The sequence below is a fragment of the Falco peregrinus genome, chromosome 6, assembly GCF_023634155.1.
Source record: "Falco peregrinus isolate bFalPer1 chromosome 6, bFalPer1.pri, whole genome shotgun sequence".
Taxonomy (NCBI): Eukaryota; Metazoa; Chordata; class Aves; order Falconiformes; family Falconidae; genus Falco; species Falco peregrinus.
Genome location: NC_073726.1, coordinates 84261317 through 84275098, shown reverse-complemented (window position 1 = coordinate 84275098; position 13782 = coordinate 84261317). Strand labels below are relative to the sequence as shown.

The window sequence follows — 13782 nt, the reverse complement described above, 5'->3', positions numbered from 1 at the left end:
CTTGGTAAAGCCTGTAAGCCAGGAACTAATGAGTGCTGGTGCTACACATCCCTTTTCAGCAATCTGCTATTATTGAACAGGTTATATATGCAAACCCACATCACATTAGCTCTCGAAGACTGGGGGTTTTCTTGCTTCTAAAGAAAGCTGGAGCTAATTAATTTGGACTGGCATCTTCATTTGGTTGTAGGGGTTATCTGAGAGTCTGATGTGAGAGACAGCTGTCTTAAGAATCTTGCAGCTAAAATCAGGTCAGGTTAGTGAATGACAACAACATGCAGGTCCATTTCAGGTCAAAATGTCACCTGCCACCTCTTTTTTTATTATCTCTGGTTTTGAAACATTTCTTTCTCCATGGCATTTGAATACCTGGATTTATACCAGAGCACCTGGCAAACAAAAGGATGATCTCAAGAAAAACATAACCATTTTTGTCTACTATTCATTTGGTACCTGACTCTGTGGGGCAGGGATTCTGTCTTCAGACAGTACTTACCAGAGCAGCATCATGCTTTGTGACAACAGCTAATACAATACATGTTATTTTTCCTTCTAGTCTGACTGACATAAGAACAAACACCAGCATGTCAAGTGCTTTACTAAATCTCTTTATTGATTTCTGGTGCATACACTATAAAAATGTGGTATATTATCAACAGCAGCAACATGGCTTAAGTACAGATATGCTTAGGTACAGGGAACAATTCTAGAAATATTTGCTATACAGACCCTTGTTACTCAGGGTCTATAAATCATTGATATCAGCCTGTTCCAAAGAAATTATAACTGATGGGAACTGAAAATAATATAAAAACAGACAGCAAAATAGTAATTACGGACAAATGCATTTGAACCTGAGGTGGCTCAGTTCCGGTGGAGGACTCTGATTTAAATGAAGCTACAGCATTTTGGGAAAAAACAAAACAAATACAAATATGACCTGAGACAGAAGAAACATATTGTATCTCTGTGAGATGCTCTTCTGGACAAGTAGAACAGAATAATTTTATTCAAGCCAATGCAGGTGATGGGGCTGAGACTTTTCTACTAAACAAGTAGTTTCTTTCACCTTCAATACTCGTTTCATACAAATCCCACTGAAGGCTGTCAGAAGAAAAATCACATCCAACCATGGGCTTCAAAAAAAGTTCAGTGCAACCTTTCACATTCTCTGTTTTACCCACAATTTTTTGCACTTGCACATATGGAATCTAAAAGCCTACCTATGCTGCAAATTATTGCAAAATCAAGTCAGGTGTGAATTAAAAGTAATGTCTCAAACTGAGCCACCTGGTGATGTGTTGTCTGGACAAGATCCAGTTCCAACTTTTGATGCAGCAGCTTAAGCCCATGCCTTGGTGCATACACTGATATAATTGCATGGTTGCTGGTATTATAGGATTAAGCAAATTCCAAATAAAAGTAATAAAATATGTTTTGTCCACATATGGAGAGGTTAAAGGTTTAATGGAGATCCTGAAAGACAGAACTGAAGGGTGGTCAGACTGATGGTATCTTTTCTTTCATAAAAGTTTCTTCAGAAAAAAATAATGCAAAAGTAAATAAGCATTATGTCTTGTTTTGTTGAAGAAGCAGAGCCTTCCTGTGCTGAGTTATCTGGAAATAAAAGAGATAAAAGCTAACAGGAGTATCTCACTGAAGTTCAACCTGCTGTGAGTGTCCTATGAGTAAAGAGAAGGCTCCCATATGCCATGAGGACCATGGCAAGATGTGATGTGCTGCAGGATGGAGGCATGGTCATGCAGATATGATTAGGGAACCACTTAGTGATAGGGGCACTGTTTCTGGCACAGGATGGGACATGGTGTCTTTAGCAGGGTCAGTGACAGCTTCCAGGGAGAGCAACCTGGAAGAGTGATTAAACACAATCTGTAGCTCTACAAGAAGCATTGGGTGTGGATGGGAAGATGTTCTCTGGAGGTTCCTAGTCCAAATCGGACAACTCTTTTGGTTTCCTTTAAATCCTAGACTGAACACCACAGCTGGCCTGTCTCCTGTCACTTCACCAGGTCACTGTCAGTCCTGGCCTGGATAGTGGTTATGGGTATCACCTCTAGCTGCACCCAGACATGTCCTTGTTCCATGTCATGGCAGGCTTGTGGTGTTATTTCACTCCACAGATGGGAGACATTTTCTTGGAATAAAAGCAGCAGAACCAATATCTGCTCTGGCAGGTGGTTCTGCCAAAGCTGCTGTATGCTCCATTAAGCCAAACATGCTCCATTAAGTGCAGCATGCATTGGTGGCAGGGAGCTGGATGTTATCTCTTGTGACTGTGAACTGCTGACTGGTTGAATTTGTGATGGCGACTTTAGCATTTGCTTTGGGATGCTTCCTTGCAGGTCCTCTGATAAATGCAAATGTATTGTACAAAAACACAAACACAGCTAAAAATGGCTTACCCTGTAAATCAGCACGACAGCAGGGTCTCCCTCAGAGGTATTGACATTTCGTCGCCAAGATGATGACAGTGATAAGCAGAATCAGTGCAGTGAAGTACAGGGTGGCAGCAATGTAACACCAGTGTGGGTTCTGCAAGCAGGTCACTGCCAAAGGGACAAGGGATAGGGGTCTCACCACAGGCAGAAACAAGTCAACTTTTGTTCCAAGTAACAAGAATATGCAAAATCATTGTAGCTAGGCCTTCAGCAGGAATCTGTTAACACTGTGTGCTGCATTTGGAACCAAAAGCTTTTTGAAGTTTTTTCAGCTAAATGTACCTGTAGAAGCTACATCTTGCTTTGGAAATTCTTTTCTTAACTAAAACCCAAATGCCTGAAAACTGGAAAGCTGTGGGTCCTAGAATTTTACTTATTAAGTGAAAAAAAAAAGTACAGATTTATATTTGTATATAGGTTTATATGTGTATAAACCTGTATCTATGTATATTTTCATATAAAATCACATTTTCAGGGTCAGAAGAGCCCTTTCCCTGACCAGTCCTAGTTTTTATCATCATAGCTGTTGAGAAGATGCCTGAAAATGTGACCTCTCAGCTCCTATGGCAGTGCACAACTTTTACCAACACTGCTGTGTCAACACTCCGCCATGCAGTTTGCCTGTGGTGCCCGCACAGTGCTGCCAGTGCTTCTTGCTCTGGAATATACCCTGCTTTTCCCTTGGAGAATGGCTTGCAATCGTCGTGCTATCATGGGTTATTTTTCTGAGGTTACACAACTGAAGACCCCTAAGGTAATCTTGAAGTTCACATTCAGGCTTTAAAAAAAGGTTTTGTATGTTTATATGCTAGAGTAGACACTCTTTTTTCCAGATTATCATCCTTTTTAAGCATAACAAAGAAACATGGTTAATTATTTGTTAAATCCCTGCCTCCATCATTTTCTGCTACAACTATAATCCTGTCTAGGATCATTGTGTTCTTTTGATCCCCTATTTCTTAATACTTTCCAGGCTGATCTGTATGGTAAACACCACCACACATACCCCAGCTAAACCAGAATTAGAAAAAATGCCAACTTCTGTGTTTTTAAAGAGGTTTCAGTGAAAAATGTGAAGGGAAAGAACTCACCTAGAGCATTTATCCGTATGTATAGCGTATATAGATTTTGATATTCCTTGAATAAAATTCTGAAAATCTGGACATATGGACAGTGTAGGAGAATCAGTGAAAGGAATGGAGCAAGTGAGGACTGGGGTATAAAAAGGCAGCCAACGAACAGGTAGGCAAATGGTGATATATCAAAACTGCATTACTGACAATACTTTTCATGATCTGGTCCAATCCCAGTTTCACTGGCATAAAGTCAGAGGGTATTTAAATGAAGCCAGTAAATTGGTTTTACCTTTTCAATAGCAGGACCAAGATCTCCACTTAGCCTCTTGTCTGCCTGACCGCCACTTTTAATCAGAAGGACTGTCTGAAGCTTTCAGTTTCTTTTTCCTTGTGGTGGTAAAGCCAAAGTAACCCACCAGTGGAAACATTTGTTCTCACTAGCATTTTCTGCAACTAGCATTCTTTCTATAAATATCTTAATTCTTATGTTAAATATATGTATATATAAAAATATCTTAGTTCTTACGTATCACATGAATGCAACATTTGCTTTCCTTCTCACACAGGAAAGTTAAAACTCATATCCAATATATTATTTCACTTTGCAGAACAAAATTTACTTTCAGGGTTGGTTACACAGTTTGAGAAAACAGTTTAATGTTTCTTGAAATTTTCACTTAAGAAAAGATAGACACCATTTATCTGAACTTGTCAAAAAGCTATTCAAAACGTAATCTTTACTTTCTAGCTATCACTTTCTAAAAGTAACTTAGTTTCTGTGCCTGAAATGCTATTGCTGACTATTGTCATTCATTCACCCTAAATGCATTTAGAAATGAAAAACAATACATGGAAATTGTTGCTAAAAAGAATGGAAGAGTTTGCAAGTGCCTCCACTGCAAAATGAATTTTAACCACGTTCTGAGCATCCCTCTGGAGTGGGCAGCAGGGAGAAATGTACTGAAATCACCTGCAGCAAAGACAGAACGTGATACTGTCTCATACCCTGGAAAAGTGTGCTATTTGGCTGCTGAACAGTGGGAAGTTGCTGTGTTTTGTGTAGGTCTAACTCACTAGAGGCACGGAATGGCGGTTTGTCCTGGTCCTCCAATGGACCACACTGCCTGCATGGTGTGTGTTCATTTTCTTCTGTGATCCTTCTGGGATGAACTATCTGGTCCCTTCTCAGAAGAAAGCTGGTTGTATTTCAGAGAATCATTCCTTTCCCATGGTGCAGGTATGGACAGTGCCAAATTTTACTTCCTCGGCCTAGAACTGATCTCCAGGTGCAGCCCCAGTGGACATTCCCATGATCCATGTGAGACCCCCTGCTGCGTTCCCAGAAGCATATTGCAATGTTTCCTATGCCATACTTTAAAAAACAAAAGGCACTCTGGAAACATGCAACACAGCCTTTAAATTCAAGCATTTCTGAACCAGAACTCCACAACCAAACGGGAGGTAAGCGACCAGGGTTACTCTGTACAGAAGCAGCTGGTTTGCTCCAGCGTAGCTTGCTCTGGGGAGGGTGGACACAAATGCTGTGTCCACACCAGTGGGCCCTGGGGCTACCCTTTATCCCAGGTGCAAGCTGTACTGGTAGCACAAACACTTGCCAAAGGCTCACTAGGCTGAGCCCCAGAGGCAGGGACACTGACACTGTGAATCCTCAGAGGCTTAACTGAGGCTGAGACACAAGAAGTTCAGCCTAATGCAGAGCTGGGGGCCTGTGACTTTACCTGCTGACCTTAAAAACACCATCACCAGCAGCCTTCAGGCACCCCCAGGGAAAACCAGCACCAGGGAAAGATTTTTAAGGTCTTTTAATTTGCTTAGATCGTATTAGCATTTCTTTGGGCACCTAGCTCTAAGCAACTCTTCCACAATAGAAGATAAAATATAATAGGAAAATGCAAAGTATCCTGCAATATTGCATACTTTTAAGTAGGTAAGTAGTACTTACAGTAGGTAAGATACTACCTGTATGTGTAGTCTTGGGTGTGCTGTCAGGTCTGTCAGATTGCCGATTCACCTTCAGCTCTGTGTATATGGTTGGATCACCTGTAATTACAAAAAGTGCTACAATTAGAGAACCTGCCCAAGGCCGACCCTTGCCATTCTTATTGGGTCCAGTACCCTGCAGCATCAGACTGTCTCAGAAAATGGGAAGAGCAACAACATGCAAGAGAGGTTGTTTTCATTTTTGGTTTTCTGATAAGACCTGCATGTCGCTGAATGCATGTGCCAAAAAGAAATTACTAGAAGAGTTCATGTAAATAATTGTCCTGCTGTGCAGTGTTCCAAATAAATATAAAAAATGTTAGGCAGTTATTCAATTTTAGAAAATTTGGAAAAAACTCTCTAGGATTTTTTTGGTAGGTTATCACACAGTGAACTATTTTATTATTAATTCTATTTTCTTCTTATTATTCCATATCTTCTACACACATGTATACAGTCTGTCAATCTTTAAGTAGAAGTTAATCAATGGCAACTTTTTTTGGCTAAATTAATTTATTTCTATTTACTTCTCAATAATTTTTTTCCTCCTAGTGAATTCAGATCTTATACTTGGGTACAAACCATGCCCGTTTTCTGCTGTTTCTTCTTTCACAAAGAGGAGCACAGTCCCTATCGGAACAAAGCTATGCACGAGCATAAAGCAGAGACAAGCTATTTTTCAGTCACTTATGAATTAAACATAATTTTTAACAACTCAGAGTAAACCACCAAAAGTAAAACATTACACAAAATGTAAACATACTATTTTAATTTCATCCACAGATTTTTCTTCCTCAAGTTCATTCTTCCAAGTATTTAAATGAAGTTTTAATTAATGGTTGGTAAGCACCACTACAGACAGCACAGATTTTCAGTACAAATGATGAAATTAACTTTCTCTACAGAAAGGGGAAAGGGAAGCATGTCTGTAGTTAATTCTCAACCAGAATAATCGAAAAGCAGGTTTTTGGGTGTCCACCCCACCGTTAGTCACAGGAGACAGAGACCTGGGGAGAGAACACTGAACTGAAGACAAGATTTATTTGAATCTATATTATCGCCTTGCTAATTTATGACCATTTTCACTTGCCAGCAGACTAGGTGCTCTCCTCTCTTACATCAGTGCCCTGGACACATGCTTTCCATGACTAAGAATCATTTGCAAGTGAAGCTTTCCATATTCAATGCAGAGCTGGCACGACCGCTCAAACTGCAGCAGCCTTCATCTCCACTGAGTCCAGGCACCCACTCCTCTGGGCTCAGAAATCCCCATATCACAAACCAAGGCAATGGAGCAGGTCTTTCTCTCACTGTGAACATTTACACTGTTGTAATGAGGTCTAGAAACCACAGGGAACAACTGATCTTACTCCAGTCATTGCTTTCTTGTCTGTTTCTTCCAAGTGTTACTGATTGTGCTCCTTCCTGACTTTTTTCCCCATTTGTCAGCTGTTCATCAGGATAAAGATCTTCCTAGGCCATCCTTGTTCTCAGATACCTGTTTTTAGGTTTTATTTTGCAAAAAAGGCTCCTCTATCCTTACACTTGATCTGACTGCCTTTACACACATCAGGAAGAAATCTTCATCAGATGCTTCTGCCTCAGAACATGCACCTGTTCCCTCTGAAAACTACTTGCCTTCCAAGTGCAAAAGGATTGCCTCTTGCTATGCATGGAGCCCGTGGCAAGCACACCAGTACCTTCTATAGCACTGTCTCACATTAGGCTTTCAAATGTGACATGGAAGAGACCGGGGGCTGCTGGAGGTCTCTCCATTCCGTCTCTGGTGGTCAGTGAGCAGAAAACTCTCATATGCCCTGGTAGCCACCAGCATGGTTATGACAGTCATAGTTGCAACCATTAATAAAATAGTTTTCATTGCTTGTTACAAGGTTTTTACAACTAATGGAGAGCGTAAAAAATGTTGCCAAGGTGGGTATCCCCAAAGGTGTGGATTGCCTGGCAAACTGCATGCTCCCTGCCTTCCCCGCCTCAATGGAGAAGAACTCCCAGTCTGCTGGACTATCAGGAGTGCTTGATCACCATAATGCAGCCTGGGCTGGGAAAGGAACTGGCAACAGGGTATTTAATAGCAACCATTCATTTTCCCAAGAAAGTGGGTGGTTTGCTGAGATTGCCTTGCTTTAACACCAAGAGCTAAGTACTGCTCCCCTTATCTTTGGAGGCCTTGTCTGCACTTGTCTGTTATTATGCATGGATGCTTACACTGGCCATCTGCATGACAGAAGAGAACTGTTTTGCTAACACTGTAAAAGCAGCACGTATTTTGGCTGTTTAGTTCAGTGGCTAGAGGTAAAGCTCAAGGAGGGCAAAGATGATGTTCAGGTACCTGACCTCTATTATGCAGTTGAGCTGCATGACTTAGGCAATGCTTTCGAATTCATACACTTAAAGAAAGGTACACTCAGAAAACGTCTCACTACCCAAAGGGCGTCTACAGGACTATGGGCCAAATCATCATTATTGTACAATCAGAAAAGCTCAGGGGAAGAAGTATTAGTAGGAAACTGACTGCAGGTTTAGTGAGGTGGTGAACTACTCTATGACGCAGTTAATCCTCCATCTTGTGATATTAAATTCATAAATGAACTGTCAGAGAAGGAGGGAGAGGGAAAGTGAGTGATGGGACATACCTGACTGACCCCAACAGTTTTCAGTAGGTGTGGCAGCAGAAGGAAGAAAGGAAGAAGTATTTTTAGATCATCTGTAACACACCGCCTTGTAGGTTGCCTGCTTTGCATGTTTTGCCTCATTTCCCAGGAGCTACTTACAGCAAACTTGCTCACTGGTAGCGTATGAAATAGGGTGGGGTTTTTCTTAGGAGAGAAACCAGTTTTTTCTCTGAAGTGCCATGGGGAAGACAAGTAAATGCAAACTTCAGCAGTGCAAAATGTAGGACAAGTCCAGCAATGTGGAGATTAAAAGCTCTATCCACCACATGCAAAAGCTCAAGGAAGCAGAAGGGGCCGAAGGGAGAGGAGAAGTGGGGTACAGACGAGCCAGGGGACAGGCATAGTGGCCATGGGGAAGCAGACCAAACTTAGAGCTGTGTAATCAGATTAGACAGCACAAAATGTCTGTAGCTCAAATAAATGCTTAGAGGCAGGGCAGTATGAAACAGCTTTTCTTTGCTAGCCTAGGCTATTCCTATCTCACAGGAGCAGCTTTACCCTTTCCAAATCTTGCTGTATCAATGATCTAATGGAAAACATGCATGGAGCAACAGCAACTGCTTGCTTTGAGCTTTTTCAGGCAGGTGGGTGATAGTCAACTGCTCTGAACTCACTGTAGCGTGGCAAATACCAAGCTTTTGCCTGAAGAAAAGCAATCTTCTAAGGGTGCCAGAGCTGCTGAGATCTGCCTTAGACTTACAAAAAACATCAAATTTAAACCATTTTTAGAACCAAGCATTATTAAATGCCTGTCGTGTTGAATGCAGCATCTTTCTCATGCAGCAGCCAGAGTCAGGGCAGTTAACAGCATTTGGCAGATGAGGACTACCGTTTCCTGCACTCCTGCCCTTAACTATGAAAGCAATGGAGCACATACAGCAATCAAAGATAGAGATTATAAGAATATATAGCACAAATTTATATATATAAGAACACGAAAAAAATTATATAGATAGGTGGCTTTCTCACTAAATCTCATTAGGACACACTGACACTATTAACAGGTGGCAAATTCAAGACTGATTTAAAGTATTTCTTCATGATAAATATTGCAATTGGTCTGTAGAACTCATTGTTTTAGGATGTTGTTAAAGCATTTATTAGGACACCAAAAGAGAAGCAGGATTTACAGAAGTGACAAGAATATGAGAACTGCAACTGAAGAGACTTTTCAAAAAGATTATTGAAAGGGTGAACACTATGCTGTCATACTCCAAAGCATGTGAAAAATATTTTGCCTGAAATTTGATTACTTAATTAGCCTCATAATTGGCCATGAACATTTTTTAGATACTCTCTTTCCAAGCACCTCATACTGGCAATTTCAGCAGTATGTTACTGGGTTAGAGGGCTCTCAGGATAACTTACAACAGCAATTTCTAAGCATAACTCACTGAAGTGTATTAAAAGCTGTGTGAAAGCATTTAAAATTCTAAAATACAACGGGAAATTTAAAGGATAGTCTCAGGTGAGGAAAGGAAAAAAATTAGATGGAACAGACTTCTATGCTCTCAAAGTTTGAAACATTTTGTACAGATGGTTGTACTGGCCACATGTGTGCATCTCCAATAAATACTTATGGGGTAGTTCTACGCTGGGGTACCAAAGATTGTCCTGGCAATACAGCTCTTCTACTGTGACCTGATCACACAATCTAAGGCGTGAACTGAGTTAATACATGAAAGACAAAGACATCATATCTATACAGATGTTTTTAGCAGTGTCCCAAGGAGCGAATCTACAAAACTTACTTTTATAGAATAAAGTTGCTTTGCTAGCGTATTCAGGACACATTTTTCTTTCATACTCTGACCTCTCAACATTATGATTTAAAATAAATTTTCCATGCTTAATTGTCTAATGAAGAACACAGATCTGTCTTTTGATCAGAAACTAAAAAATAAAACTTGATACTTTTGTTTTAAAAACATGCATTACTTCCTACTTACAGCCATTAATGGCTATTTTTTGTGCTTCATTTCTTGAAAACAAATTTTTAAAGTGATGCAGTTTTATAGTTGAAGACATCAGTGGATCATACACAAATTGTAGGACTAACACTTCTCAAAATTATAAAAACCTGTAATGGTGCTTTACTTGTATTTTTCTCAACATAGAAGTTTTAGAAGAGAAAGAATGAGAGAGAAAGAAAGAGAAAGCAAGAAAAGAGAAAGAGAGCAAGAGAGAAAGAAAAGATAAACAGACCTGTAATTTTAAAAAAACTTCTGGTGTCTAAGAAAATGAATGAAAATAAAATATAAAATTTAAATATACTGTGGGAGAGAGAAGTCCATTCAGTGTCATCAGTGCTGTACCTGCCAATGAGTTTCCAGTAATATTTATTAATACTCTCGATGTCTGATCATTAATGTGTTTCAGAAACAGCACATCTCAGCCGTATTACTGAAATCCAGAATGAGATTTTACAGGTAGTTCTTTACTTTTGCTAGAATTCAATATTCCTTCTATTAATAAACATAAATTTGCCAAGCAAATAGATATATAATGAACAGAGGTGGATATTAATAGTTATAAAAATGCTTTGAACATGACTTCACCTTCTTATGATTACTTCAATTTAAGAAAGAATGGAAGTTTTCAGAATGTGTTACTGAGCAAAGGAAAGGTAAGTAATATTAAAATGACCATTTTTTACCTGTATCTGAAGTTTGAGAAGTGAAATGCACTCTTTCCTTGGCTGATACCTCTGCATAAACAACCTCACTTGCCATTTTGAAAAGATGCTCTCAGATCTGCAATCAAAATGGACTCATTGAAGAAGGAGTACCCCATACTACATCCTCTCTGACCTCCCGCCTCCTGTCGTACCACATTAAATCAAAAGGGTTATTTAGATGTCTGTAAAACGGAAGGAAACTAGATACTTTTTTTTGAGTTTTGAAATGTAAATTCTCACCTTGTAGCTTTTCATAAACACTTCTGAATTCTTAGCCCCTTCTGGAGGTGTATGTTCTTTTAGAAATTGTATAGCTGCGATTTTTATCAACTTTCTCATGAACTGTGACCACACATAATTTTCATTTGGAACCCAAGCTGGTAACATGCTGCGTATGTACATATCCACCTCAAACCAACTGGACATTAAAAAGTATTTCAACAGAAAACTAGATTGCTTTGGTTTGTGATTATCAGATCACTTCCTCTTAAACTTCATTAATTCATAGTTGAAACCAGAAAGCAATGGTGAGGGGAGGAACAGAGGAAACATCTGGCAGTGCTGAAACACCTGATTTCAAGACTTTTGAGAGATTTTTTCTGTATTATTTATTATTTTTAAATTTATTTCACACTGAATAAAATTAATTTTTAAAGTTAGATTTGAAACAAAATGTTGCTATTAGGCTAACTCTTTCTTCTTCAGATTTTCCTAGACAGAAATTTTAAAATTTTTGTTGTTGTTGTTTAATGGTACCTCAAAATGATGCCAAAACTTTGAATTCTTCTCTCAGAGGAATTTCTGCTCTTCAGCCAGCTCTAGACCACACCCTAATCCTTATATCCCAGAGGCATTATTAAACTCAGAATTAAACAGTCTGACCTGTTACTGCTCTGCGTGTTGGTCATCAAATATTCTTATTAAAGGTAGACAACATGGTTCATTTTTTTCCATATAGTAGGGGTGTTAGTTCAAGATGAAGTCAATGGAGTCATTATGGTGGTGATTCAAGAAGTACAATATTTTGCCCTCTTGGGACCAGCCATGGAGAAGGGATGAACACCAGTTTGGCTTTTTCAGCTTAAATCATTAAACTTTCAAGAATGGGCTGCCACAATCCTAACTGAAAGGCTCTGTATAATGCCCTCTTCTTCCAGGGAAAGGTTTGAGTTGAGGCTTGGTGTTCTTTTGGTGTCTTAGCTGCTAAGGCCAAGCTCTTTATGCAGCCTGGCAAACCATATAATTTGAACAGAAAAGAGGAAAAGTTAAGGCAAAGCATATTGATCTTTTTCTTCTACTGCAGTGACTTGGAGTATGTATAAACTACTCACCCATACCGAAATACTTGCTGAAAACTGTCAAACTCAAACCAGAAAAACAACGATAACTATAGAGATGATTTCCCAGAAAGAGAGAAAGCAAGAAAGAAAAAAAGGCAGAAAAGCAGCCATTTCAGAAAAAAAAAGAAGGAACTGAACATCCCTACATGAGATGTACGTATGTTATGGGGCCAGCATAACAACAGCACTGGGACATAATGAAACTACTTTTTGTTTGAAGGATCTTTAGGAAACTGTTGTACATGTGCCTTAGTAGATATATATGCATTTAATATATGTGTAAATTAAACACATATTCCTGTTTAATGCCATGGTAACACAGAGTACCTTTTTGACATCTTTATTAATAGTGGTGGAGAAGGAGCCCTCACCCCCAGGCCAAGCCTCCAGCTGCCTGCTGGCACTGTAGGCAGGCCTTCACCATCCAAGCACAACCGCTCCGGAGGCACACCCGTGTGTATACACGCTGTATCTTGGTATAACTGCAGCCCACAAGCAACTCCGGCATTACCAACTCACCCGTGCCATGCACAAACACCGCTGTGCCACCATGCTCCTTATCGGGGTGCTACGCACTGCACGAGACCCCAAGCTCTGCTCAGCGCTCACAGCAAATACGTGACCTCTGCTATGTAATAGCCTAGCACTGTTGCAACATGGGATTCACGCAATAGGATGATCGCAGGTGAGTTTGCATTTGACATTGTGCCATCCTTGAGCAGTCTGTAGGGAACGGAAGAAGTTGCTTGCTAAGGGCATTTTTAGCAGCTCTGACCCATCATGAGCAGCCTAGTTCATATTAATGATTCAGGACAATCTTCCCCCGTAGAGAGGAGGTTTCTGGAAAGGGAGACAAGCACCACCAGCATTATTTTTCAGTTTCATTGACCTGCATTATTTTACATACCTGGGAAAACAAGTGGTGGAGCGGTCACACTCAAAGCACCTAGCCTGGAGCCAGGTCCTTCAGCAGCAGCTCAGGATAGGAGGACATACCTCCCTCTGGTGCCTCCTTCACCTAGTCTGTCCTGTTGGGAGACATTCAGGGCCAATTCCTCTGACCTTTCATGAGAAGATAATACCGTGTAGGTACTGATTTCTCTAACTGGGAAGTAAAAGTAAGTGAACAGCTTAGATTTAGACACATACCCTTAGGCACCTAAACAAGTGAGCAGAAGATCTCAGGATGAAAGCATTTCTGTCCTAAGGAACATAGAATAATAGAATGGTTTGGGTAGGAAGGGACCTTAATGATCATCTATTTCCAAGCCCTGTCGAGCCCCACCATCCTTCCCCTCCTAGTTCCAACACCCTCCCCTTCTCTTAGCAGCCAGGTGACTATTCAGTTGAAAAAGACATTTGCTCTGTGACTTTGTAGGCAAGATAGTCTGAGGCATGTTAGCTTCATCAAAATAACATGAGGAAGGGATTTATACTGGCACTTAGGCACTAAACTGTGCCCTCGGTGACAGCGATGTAAAGCTAGACTAAATTTATTTATTGTAGCATCCAAGGCTTTTGAAGACACGTGGGGAA

The 13782-nt window shown here is 40.2% G+C and overlaps 1 long non-coding RNA gene across 4 annotated transcripts; it reads right to left on the bottom strand.

Annotated features, from left to right (window-relative positions):
* Nucleotides 1-587: 587 nt before the first annotated feature.
* LOC106112322 (uncharacterized) lies at nt 588-13171 on the bottom strand. 4 transcript variants are annotated; one of them, XR_008747903.1, is made up of 5 exons: nt 13154-13171; nt 10886-10982; nt 5516-5596; nt 2424-2567; nt 588-1617 (listed from the first exon to the last, which is right to left on the bottom strand). It is a non-coding gene; the product is annotated as an uncharacterized LOC106112322 (long non-coding RNA). The 4 variants fall into 4 exon arrangements; XR_003553282.2 differs by lacking the exon at nt 13154-13171 and adding an exon at nt 11147-11332; XR_008747902.1 differs by lacking the exon at nt 13154-13171 and adding an exon at nt 11059-11082.
* Nucleotides 13172-13782: the final 611 nt, after the last annotated feature.